Here is a 12,595-nt window from a genome sequence, read left to right as displayed (position 1 = left end):
CCGATTGCGGCGGAAGCCATGCAAAGTACCAACCAACCAGCACATCGGGAGCAATGTGGGGTTCAGTGTCTTTGCCCAAGGACACTTCGACATGTAGACAGGAGGAGGAGGAGGAGCCGGGATTCGAACCGCCGACCCCATGGATCATTGGACGACCTGCTCTATACCTCTTGAGCCACAGTCGCCCCAATGTATTCCAAAAATTAACTACATCGTGACACGCTGTGAGGGTTGTGAGATCTGCACTTTTATGAAACATATTGTGAAAATAGTTTGAAAGAAATGTGTCTATGATGATATTGTCAACATGCCAGTAAAAAGGGAGGGCTGGCTGAAAGTGATTAAATGCAATAAAAACCAACACGGCGCTACTCGCCTCGACTCCCACATTATGGGACGATAACCATTATCGTTTGTGATTAAAAAATATATTAAAATGTATTGCACTCATGGCCGCGGGAAGATATTTACAGTAGGAGGTGCTGAAAGCTTAGTAGTAGGGGGTGTGCACGCACGCACACACGCCTCGTGCACGTGCATTTTCACGCAGAAAAGTGGCTTTTACTTTCCCCTCTCTCCACACGCATGAGCAAACTGACACGGGCAATTAACCAGGATAAGGTGCCGATACTGTGATACAATTATTTATTAGGCCTGCGGTAACAGAAATCTGTTTTGATTAAAATTATTATTATTTCCCACAGCCCCCCCCACCCCTTTTCCCCTCACTGTATAAGTTTATTTTCCCTTTTTGCTTCCTTTATGATGAAATCCTGTTCTGTTCTTTGACTATATAGAAGTGTCTATTTGTACGTCTCTAAATGTTTTGATGAATTGAACAAGGTTGACCCTGTTGTAAACAAGTGTATAATGCTTAATTGGGTCGTCCACTCACAGTTAACAGTCTTTGTATTGAGTTTGTGCTTGAAATGTACTGTAATTCTGCAAACTGTTAATAAATAACAATCAATCAAAAGCACTATAGGATGAATTAGCTTTTGTTGAGCTGCAAATTCAGTAGCACTTTAATAAATCCTCTATACTTGTGAAACTGGTCTGTAAAAAGAGAGCATTTGGTATGCTCTCATTTCACAGTATACACACAAATCGATTTGCCAAAAATAGCAGCAAATTTGCATGCGAGCTATTTATGGCATAAATAACAAACATTCCACCCCAGAATATTATAGGGATGCTCAGGGGTTCCAGTGCTTAACACAGTTAATAACCCATTCTGACCGGGCACCCATTTTGGTGTTAGCATCATGTTATGCTTTAGCTATTGAAAAATAGCAGATCTACAAGCTCATATCGCGCCACCGAGTGGCGCGATACGAGCTTGTAGGTCTGCTATTTTTGAAAAATTCGAAGAACGACTGACATTTTTAGAATCTGATCTCAGGTCAGAATGTGTTCATCAGACCAGTGTGTGTCCAGTGGAAACCTCGTATGAATCTGATCTCAGGTCAGAATGGGATAAGTAGCATCTTGAGCTTTAAGTACAACGTATATTATTTTTATATAAACCGCCCACCTGAGACCGCCTGCCCAGCCCCGGTGTCCCTCCTCCAGTTGTGGGACGTCTGGAATCCGTCCCTTGAGAATAAGGGGGTACTGTCACAGTCTGTCTCCCCCTCAGTCTGTGACTCCACCATGGCCACTCCCACGTTCGTTTCCATCCACACTGCAGTCCCATTTTCACACCTATCTCTGTGAACAGCTCCTATAAAACTGGACTCGGTGCAAACAGTCATTGTCAGTTCATAAGTCTGTTACAATTTACAATTTAGGCATTTAGCAGACGGTCTTAATCCAGAGCGACTTACATTAACCCATTCTGAACGGGAACCCGTTTTGGTGCTGGCATCATGTTATGCTTTAGCTATTGAAAAATAGCAGATCTACAAGCTCATATCGCGCCACCGAGTGGCGCGATACGAGCTTGTAGGTCTGCTATTTTTGAAAATTCGAAGAGCGACTGACATTTTTAGAATCTGATCTCAGGTCAGAATGGGTTAATCAGACCAGTGTGTGTCCCAGTGGAAACCTCGTACGAATCTGATCTCAGGTCAGAATGGGTTAAGCAAGAACGATTGTTGTCGTGGATGTATTGCGTTACCTGCTCCTGTATTCAGACTACTTTGTCTTTTTCCACATCCTGATTCCTGCCTGCAACTCCTGTGTATACTATAGACTAGAGGGTATATGCATGTGACATCATCATCAAACACGGAAGTTATGCAGGAACGCCCACTGAGTGGCAAAAAAACTACTTTCTGGCCTCGACAGCCCATATACATCCACACAGAAAAGTCCTGTCTGATTGCATTAAACAACATTAAACAATGTTAAGCTCACTTTGTATGTTGCTTTGCCACTCGATGTGCCATTCACTTTAAGCATGCGCATACCCTCCATTCTTTATTAAATAGTTTAAAAGCTGTTAAAAGCAGGTTTCCTGTGACTCTGCATTTTGGTTTCAACCACTGTCTGCATCCTCCATGACAACTGTATCGTACATGCCGGTAATGGGGTATGCCGTGATACTTTGGCAAATAATGATCATCTATATCCATACAAATGCATGACACATTTTGGCAAATAATTCACGAGCAAATGGAAAAAATCCTTAACCCATTCTGACCGGGCACCCATTTTGGTGTTAGCATCATGTTATGCTTTACCTATTGAAAAATAGCAGATCTACAAGCTCATATCGCGCCACCGAGTGGCGCGATACGAGCTTGTAGGTCTGCTATTTTTGAAAAATTCGAAGAACGACTGACATTTTTAGAATCTGATCTCAGGTCAGAATGGGTTCATCAGACCAGTGTGTGTCCAGTGGAAACCTCGTATGAATCTGATCTCAGGTCAGAATGGGTTAAGGTAAAATTGAGGAAATCTCCTCTGTTATATCTCTTGGGGGCAGACCCACATGTAAGTATGAGCTCTGCTCACAGGAAACCATTTGATCTATTTATATTCTTGGCAAAGAAATGTAGGCCTATCTTAATTTTATGACAGATGACGTACCTTCAGAACATAATTATGTGGACGGCCCAAATAATAATAATGTCACTATTACCACTGGAGAGACTAAAATATGAAACACAAAATAAGGCAGATCTGTATTCGTAGAGGTATGGACCCCCTTTTGACATTTGTTATTGACAATACACATTGTTATACGTTATTCGTGATATTGTCAATATATATATATTGACCATAACATGACATTGAATAACAAAGTATGTGCTTCAAACCTGTATCACATGGAACAGGTGCGATAACTCAGTTGAATGAAAAATCCAAATATCTCCGTCTGTCTGTCTGTGTCCCGTTTAATGAGCATTTAGGGAGATGGAGATCTCTGTGTCTGTATATCATCAGGTTTAGCATAACAGAAGCGGCATGCGTTCCCAACGGGCATTATAAAAGTATTATAAAATATGATGAACTGACAACAACACAGTTGTTAGCGTGATTCATGTAAGATGAGAGGCCCACTGTATAGAATAGTATCTGCTGACGTGCATGATGGTATTTCAGCCGTGACATTTGGCACCCGTGGGATCTTCTCTTCAGTAGCCGTACAGTACAGTACAGTACAGTACAGTACAGTACAGTACAGTACAGTACAGTACAGTACAGTACAGTACAACCCTCAATACACATATGGCATATTATGTGATCTTTGACTGAGAGACTGCCATCGCGCAAATTACAGCTTTTCACCAGCTTTTCAAAATGAGTTAATAGCACAGGCAGACTCGTTACATACTAGAGCATGTCTGAAATAACAGTGACATGTAAATATGAAATAAATGCTTAAACATGTAGCTATAGGTGTAATGTTAGAGTCCACAGAAGACATGTAAATATGAAATAAATGCTTAAACATGTAGCTATAGGTGTAATGTTAGAGACCACAGAAGACATGTAAATATGAAATAAATGCTTAAACACGTAGCTAGGTGTAATGTTAGAGACCACAGAAGACATGTAAATATGAAATAAATGCTTAAACACGTAGCTAGGTGTAATGTTAGAGACCACAGAAGACATGTAAATATGAAATAAATGCTTAAACACGTAGCTAGGTGTAATGTTAGAGACCACAGAAGACATGTAAATATTAAATAAATGTTTAAACATGTAGCTAGGTGTAATGTTAGAGACCACAGAAGACATGTAAATATTAAATAAATGTTTAAACATGTAGCTAGGTGTAATGTTAGAGTCCACAGAAGACATGTAAATATGAAATGAATGCTTAAACAGGTGTAATGTTAGAGACCACAGAAGTGAACCTTTCAAGCATGTTTTCTCAACTCGCTGTTTCTCTGCAAGACATTACTCTATAAGCCTCTTAGACATTACTCTCCAAAACTGGTGGGTCAAACTGAACAACCAATACTGTATGTCAATTTGAAGCTATGATTCCCTGCTTTCATATGACATGAAGAAACCCAAATTCAAAAAAATAAAATGGCAGTCCTTCAGTCAAATTTAGTCACATATATTTAGCCATATTCAGGTTCATATACATAGAAATATGTGGATAAATAGGAAATATATGTCTCTTTATAGCTTATTCAATTTATATTTCCATGTGCGTCAGCTACGGTTGGGCACTAACAGGGGGTACATGGCCAAAAAGGTTTGGTACAGACTCAATGTTTTGCAGGAGAGGCTAGCCATCTGTGTGTGCGTGTGCGTGTGTGTGTGTGTGTGTGTGTGTGCGTGCGCTGGGGAGCTAATCGTGCAAACCACTGAACCAATAGAATAAGAGTAAAGTGAACCCACACACTGTCTGCACTTTCTGCACAATAGGCACACCTTTCATTCAAGCCTGAACTAAAGTGTTCTCATTGAGTAAGAGCAGAAGGCGTGCGGGTCACTTTATTCTGATTGTCTACGTTGATCCCTGACTCCTCCTACACAGTAACGCACGGCGTCTCTCAATCTACAGGTTGATCCCTGCCTCCTCCTACGCAGTAACGCATGCCGTTTCTGAATCTACAGGCGCACAATGCTTCAGTCTTGTGGATCAACAGTTGAAATAAATAAAAACATTCGCCCTGAAAGAATATATATTCAAAGAAACTTTAAATGGCGCCCCTGGCCAGCCGGGGCGCCTGATGGAGGGGAAAGGAACTGGAATAACGTGTTCCTTCCACGCGCTACGACGTCCAACCAGGGAAACTCCCCCCTGTCAGGTGTAAAGGAGCAACTTGGACACTCAGGCATGAAGGAAGCATGAGTTCAAGTCCGTTGCTCTCCCCTTGTCCCCCATATATGGGGACTAGGTTGGTGGAGGGTGTGTAGAGCCCAGGATCACATTAGATGATTGACACAGGGGTGAAAAATGGGTTACAAAATTGTGGGATAAAAAAATATATATATTTCTCAAGTACATTTTGAATTCCAGACTTTTAGTATATTTCTATATTTGCATCATAACTCAAGCATTATGCTACCCACTTTCTGCTGTACAAAAAGTATTTTCAATTTATTTTCTCCTGAAATTAATCTATAGGCTACGAGTGACTGCAGAAGCCGGGATCATTCAATGAAGTAACTGAATAGCATACAGACGTGCCATTTGTAACTCTTCCATGCTTTCCTGATCTTTTCCTGAAGGTTTTGAAAATGCATGTTTTTTTTGTAACACATACATTACATAGTTAAATCAAACAAATGCACAATGTCCGTCACAGTTCCCTATACCGCCACCCCACAGCTGACTACTCCAATTAACTAATATACATCATAAAGCCTCTTCAATATCACCTTGCTTAATGAAGTCCAAGAACTTCTCCCAAATCTTATAGAATACAGCAGGTTTCTTCCTTGAAAATGCATGTTTAACCCATTCTGACCGGGAACTCATTTTGGTGTTAGCATCATGTTATGCTTTATCTATTGAAAAATATCAGATCTACAAGCTCGTAGCGCGCCACCGAGTGGCGCGCTACGAGCTTGTAGGTCTGCTATTTTTGAAAAATCGAAGAACGACTGACATTTTTAGAATCTGATCTCAGGTCAGAATGGGTTAATCAGACCAGTGTGTGTCCAGTGGAAACCTCGTATGAATCTGATCTCAGGTCAGAATGGGTTAATGTTTTCCCTGCCGGTTATATTCACAGACTATAGAATGAGGGACCCTAACGAAGGCTATTCACTGAAACGATGCCTTAACTTACAATAAAGGCTTTTTTCACCTCACTGGAACAGAGTGCCTTTTAGATTCCTCTGATTTAACCTCGCCAACGAGCGCCTGTATTCAGATCAACAAACAAATGTGAAGGACCACGGCAGTAGCAGCGCTCCCTTTTTCTATTCAACATCCACAGTATAGACTAGCCTTGCTAAGTCTAGGCCTGCTGCTTCGCTACTGAAAAGACGTGTCCAGCAGAGAAACTCTATATCTATTCAGGACATCTGAATGGAACTAACAACACCATGACTGCTATGCCGATGACACACAACTGTTTCTATCTCCCCCGCATCACAAGAGCGCATCACTGCATGCCTGGCTGACATCTCACAATGGATGTCCTCCTACCCGACAGCCAGGAACCTTGGTGTTGTCCTGGACAGTCAGCTCTCGTTCAAAACACACACATCACAGCCGTTACTCGATCCTGTAGGTTTACACAGTCTATAACATACGATGAATTCCTCACCCAGGAGTCAGCCCAGCTCCTAATCCAGACAACAGTCTTGTCAAAACTTGACTATTGTAACTCCGTCCTTACTGGCATACCGGCATCTGCACTTAAGCCTCTTTAATCACCAAAATCTGCCAACATTCTCACACGTCTCCCCCCTTCTCCGATCCCTCCATTGGCTCCCGGTTGCTGCCCGCACAGAATACAAAACTCTGATGCTGGCATTCAAAGCAACCAAAGGTATATGGCTCCCCCATATCTTGCAAGTATGATCGAACCCTACAAACCCTCCCGCGCACTCAGATCAGCCAACGCGGGAAAGCTGGAAGTACCTTCACTAAAAACGCCAGGACAACGCTCCACACGTCCCAAACTCATCTCCCTTCCGGCTCCAAAACTATATGGAATGCACTTCCTATTACAATCAGAACTGCAGCCTCACTCCCAATCTTCCGCCGTAGTCTGAAAACTACATCACAATATATAGCACCTTTATCCAATGGTATTTTTATCCAAAAAAAATTAGATAGACGAACTTACATGTGAGAAAAAGAAGAGGAAAAAATGTCAAGAAAATAATTTACAGTGATAAATAAGATTTACTGTATATATGTCGCAGAGGTTTCAACTTCAAGGAAGGTTATTCCAAAGCGATAAAATGAGCTATAAGTAAATTATGGCATTAAAACATTGGTTCCTGGACATGCTATATGGTAATACAGAGTTTTAATCTGTATTATAATATATTGTAATAAGTAGGGATGGGAGATCGTGGGAGGATAATTGTCATTGTCAAGTTTACCACTCACAATAATTGCCGTCGCAGAGATTTACATTTACTGTGAAATTGACATACCGATATACCGTACACCAGATTAGTGTCTTGTCACTGCTGTTTCCTACTGACTCCCCTGCCAGTGAGGAGCCCCGCCCAAATATGTATTATTTAAGACATTCTGACCTGAGATCAGATTCTAAAAATGTCTAAAGCTATGTGTTTCTATGTCAGTCGTTCTTCGATTTTTCAAAAATAGCAGACCTACAAGCTCGTAGCGCGCCACTCTGTGGCGCGCTACGAGCTTGTAGATCTGCTATTTTTCCAATAGCTATAAAGCATAACGTAATGCTATAACACCAAAAGGGGGTTCACGCCCAAAAGGGGTTAAGACTATATTTGCATTCAGCATGGCTTGCAGACGACATGGAAAAAAGGTGCCACCGATTTGCATGCTGACAATGATCAGCCTTGCGTGATTGATGGACATGCCATTATACACCAGAAACCACCTTGAGGTGTGTGTGTGTGTGTGTGTGTGCGCGTGTGTGTGTGTGTGTGCGTCCTCTTATCAGACACCAAAGCATATTCCTGTAGTTAATCTTCCCAAATGGCTGGCGAAGACACCTGACATCCAGCAGGCTTGAGTCGCCACTAATGTTGAAATGACGAATGATATGAAGAACAGTCATGTCCCATATTGTCCCCCCAGTGAACAGTCATGTCCCATATTGTCCCCCCAGTGAACAGTCATGTCCCATATTGTCCCCCCAGTGAACAGTCATGTCCCATATTGTCCCCCCAGTGAACAGTCATGTCCCATATTGTCCCCCCAGTGAACAGTCATGTCCCATATTGTCCCCCCAGTGAACAGTCATGTCCCATATTGTCCCCCCAGTGAACAGTCATGTCCCATATTGTCCCCCCAGTGAACAGTCATGTCCCATATTGTTCCCCCCAGTGACGTACAGTATCAATGCGACACACTTCCAATTGCACACACTGTTGTGATCACAGGAATGGAGCTTTTGTGTTTTCGCTTTGTCACATTTTTCACTATACAAGAATGAGATATATATATACTTTTATTTATTTTTGAGTGGTGCAACCACTCCAAGGAACAGCAATGTCCTAGTGTTAAACTATATGTGACTGGGTGTGGCTATGCGATTATGAGTAGGGGCAAAAGTGGCGCTGTTGTGCCAGAAAGAGAGAGGGAGAGAGATAGTGTTGCACAGCTGTTGCCTAGTGCTAATTACAGACAGAGAGAGAGAGCTGAGGGGGAGAGGGGAGTTGCACCACTCAGTTCACACAGGTGTGATTTCATGTCTTGGCATGGCTATATACTGTATACGATGCAGGACGTGTGTGGTACAGTATGGGCATGTACTGTACTGTACTGTACGGTACAGTACAAGCAAAGTGAAACATGCCTGGTCGGCCCCATGAAGCCTTAATATCGTCTCTGTTGGGTGCAAACCTCATATAATGTCCAAAACTTTTCAGGATTCAAATAAAACAAAATAGCAAAAAGTTAGCAGATCTATAGTATAGCTCAAGCGACGCGTACGTGAGCTTGTAGATCTGCTGCTTTCGAGCTTGCTGGGCTCTCCCCAGGTTGGCAGAGGAAGAGTAGAGTATAGCACCCAGGATTACAGTTTAGGCAAATTGGCACCGGGTGATAAAAACAAAGGAAAAATGTTCTCATTGGACCCATCCATCCAGCCTGTTGGTGTTTACTTAGAGAGCAGTCGATAAGCCACTATAGGCCTTTATCGCAGCCTTTAAAAATATTTTTTTAATAACAGGGCAAAGGACAAAACATGGATTGATGCATTATTCGTTATATCAAGGTTCAAGTTCATTTAGTGTCCCCGAAGGGCAAATTGGGTTGCAGCATAGACGGTACATTAAACGACGAATGAAACAGTTCAAACAAACAAACAGTTCACATAAGCAGCGGAAACCAGAGTACGAAAGGTGCACACAACCATTAAAGTGCAGGCGTTTAAAGTGCTATGCGCGATAGGTCATAAAAGTGCATGTGCATAGACATACATAGGCACGAGATAATACAGTAAAAAGTGAAAGTGCTCATCATAAGGTTATGTCCTCGATCTACCCACAGCAGCATTCAGTGAGTGAATAAGAGACCAGGACAAAGGAATGTTTGTGCCTGTTTTTGTGGCACGATAAGGGGCTCGCAAGCGAAGGCCGGATGGGAGAAGGATGTACTCTCCGTGTAGCGGGTGAGCAGCGTCAGATAGGATACGTAGCTACGTACGACACGTAGCCAGCAGAGTTATAGTTCAGTCAGACATATACTCGAGGGGGTTCATGCCATGCTCAAGGGCGCATACTATGCATACTTATACATACTTCCCTCTCACGTGTGGACATAATATATTATATTATAATCTGCCCTGCGTGTCCTTTATGAACTGTCAAAGTGAGCGTGCTTGAAGTTGAAGCCAACTGCTGCGCCGCGGAAGCTCCTCACCTGTCCCTGAGCAGACAGGTTAAGCCATTCAGGCTTTAACCCATTCTGACCTGAGATCAGATTCATACGAGGTTTCCACTGGACACACACTGGTCTGATTAACCCATTCTGACCTGAGATCAGATTCTAAAAATGTCAGTCGTTCTTCGATTTTTCAAAAATAGCAGACCTACAAGCTCGTAGCGCGCCACTCGGTGGCGCGCTATGAGCTTGTAGATCTGCTATTTTTCAATAGCTAAAGCATAACATAATGCTAACACCAAAATGGGTTCCCGGTCAGAATGGGTTATACATACTTCCCTCTCACGTGTGGACATAATATATTATATTATAATCTGCCCTGCGTGTCCTTTATGAACTGTCAAAGTGAGCGTGCTTGAAGTTGAAGCCAACTGCTGCGCTGCGGAAGCTCCTCACCTGTCCCTGAGCAGACAGGTTAAGCCATTCAGGCTTTAACCCATTCTGACCTGAGATCAGATTCATACGAGGTTTCCACTGGACACACACTGGTCTGATTAACCCATTCTGACCTGAGATCAGATTCTAAAAATGTCAGTCGTTCTTCGATTTTTCAAAAATAGCAGACCTACAAGCTCGTAGCGCGCCACTCGGTGGCGCGCTATGAGCTTGTAGATCTGCTATTTTTCAATAGCTAAAGCATAACATAATGCTAACACCAAAATGGGTTCCCGGTCAGAATGGGTTATACATACTTCCCTCTCACGTGTGGACATAATATATTATATTATAATCTGCCCTGCGTGTCCTTTATGAACTGTCAAAGTGAGCGTGCTTGAAGTTGAAGCCAACTGCTGCGCTGCGGAAGCTCCTCACCTGTCCCTGAGCAGACAGGTTAAGCCATTCAGGCTTTAAAGCATTACGTTATGCTTTATAGCTATTGAAAAATAGCAGATCTATACAAGCTCATAGCTCGCCACCGAGTGGCGTGCTATGAAGTTGTAGGTCTGCTATTTTTTTTAAAGTTGTGAAAATGTGGTGCAAAATCGTTGAATATATATTTCAGACGGAACATTTTTAACTAAAATATTTGCTTCTGGGGTGGGGGGGTCCCTGGAACTACATATTCTGAGATGGGGGTCCGACGTGGCCCAATAGAGATAATTCTGGGGGTCCTTGACATGAAAAAGGTTGAGCACAACTGACATAGAAACATGGGTTTTTCAGAAAAAACTATTAGGATTTAGAAGCCATTTTTTCAGTCCTAAATGGGTTAAGGTGATGAATCTGATCCAAGTGCCTGACAGACAGACGCCTGCTGCTCAAGGCAAACCACCCCATTAATATTCAGATGCAACCCGTCCATCGCCCTCCTTCACGGCGGAGACAGGAGAGAACGCTTAGAGTCTGCTTAAGTTGGAGAATAATTACTCTGACTCTCCCCTCTCGCACTCCAATGACCGCATTAAGGCGCCGTTACGTGACATCGCAGCCGTGAGGGCTGTTAATGTTGTGCTCTTTATTTTAACGCGCTCTATTAATGCAAAATAGGTTTCTTGTGACAGAGCCTGCTATAACGCACCTAGTTGAATGCCAATTGGCACATATTGGATGTCTGCATGCGCTATGATGACACAGTCTATACAGATTATTGTTTTAAAACTGGGTAAACAATCCATGGAGAAATTTACCCCCAGCTTTGGAAAAGGTGCAAGTCCAAGTCATTTTCTTGTGGGCAACTGCAGGCCATAAAACAAAATACCCGAAGAAACGGGAATCTAATCTTCCAACCTGGGCTGTTGTTTAACCACTTAAACCGTATTATACTTGGGTTTAACCCATTCTGAACGGGAACCCATGTTGGTGTTAGCATCATGTTATGCTTTAGCTATTGAAAAATAGCAGATCTACAAGCTCATAGCGCGCCACCGAGTGGCGCGCTACGAGCTTGTAGGTCTGCTATTTTTTGAAAAATCGAAGAACGACTGACATTTTTGGAATCTGATCTCAGGTCAGAATGGGTTAATCAGACCAGTGCGTGTCCAGTGGAAACCTCGTATGAATCTGATCGCAGGTCAGAATGGGTTAAGTGGGAGGTGTCCCCTAGGGCTCTGCTCCCGCGTGCGTGTGTGCGTGTGTGCCTTCCATTGCAGTGCGCTGGTTAGAGTCTGGAGGTGATCCGAGGATTTGACATCAGCGACACAGTGTCTTCTCCCTGGAGTATATTTCTCCTCTTCGCTCCACCTGGGTCACACACTACAGAGCATGTTGGTTTCATTTGTATATTTGCATTTTGCTTTAGTTAAGTTTGGTATAGCCAGCTAGTACACTACTATATATGTTTCCCTGATTTATTGTTTGTTGGAAAATGGAAAGTGCATTTTTTTGTTGTTGCATGCTATCCTTATTTTCTTCCCGTTAAGTAAAATCAACTCTGTTGTAGTTAAAAACTCTCCTCTCCCGTTTTGCCTTCATTTGTTATAGTCCCCAAGCGAGCTGCTGGCGGCCATAACATCACTCTACTACCAGTGCCTACCACAAATCTCTGCTAAAAATAGCCTATATCTGCGCTCCTCTCGCAGAGGCCCAGAGAAGGGACGCTACGCTACTACGCTAGGCCGAGTTCACGCAGGTTGAGGCTGTACTTTGTTGTCTTTGTGATCAGATCAAGGACTTTAATCCATTTCT

The sequence above is a fragment of the Protomyctophum bolini genome, assembly GCF_963924005.1.
Source record: "Protomyctophum bolini genome assembly, chromosome: 21".
Lineage (NCBI taxonomy): Eukaryota > Metazoa > Chordata > Actinopteri > Myctophiformes > Myctophidae > Protomyctophum > Protomyctophum bolini.
Note: the sequence above shows the minus strand (reverse complement) of the source record.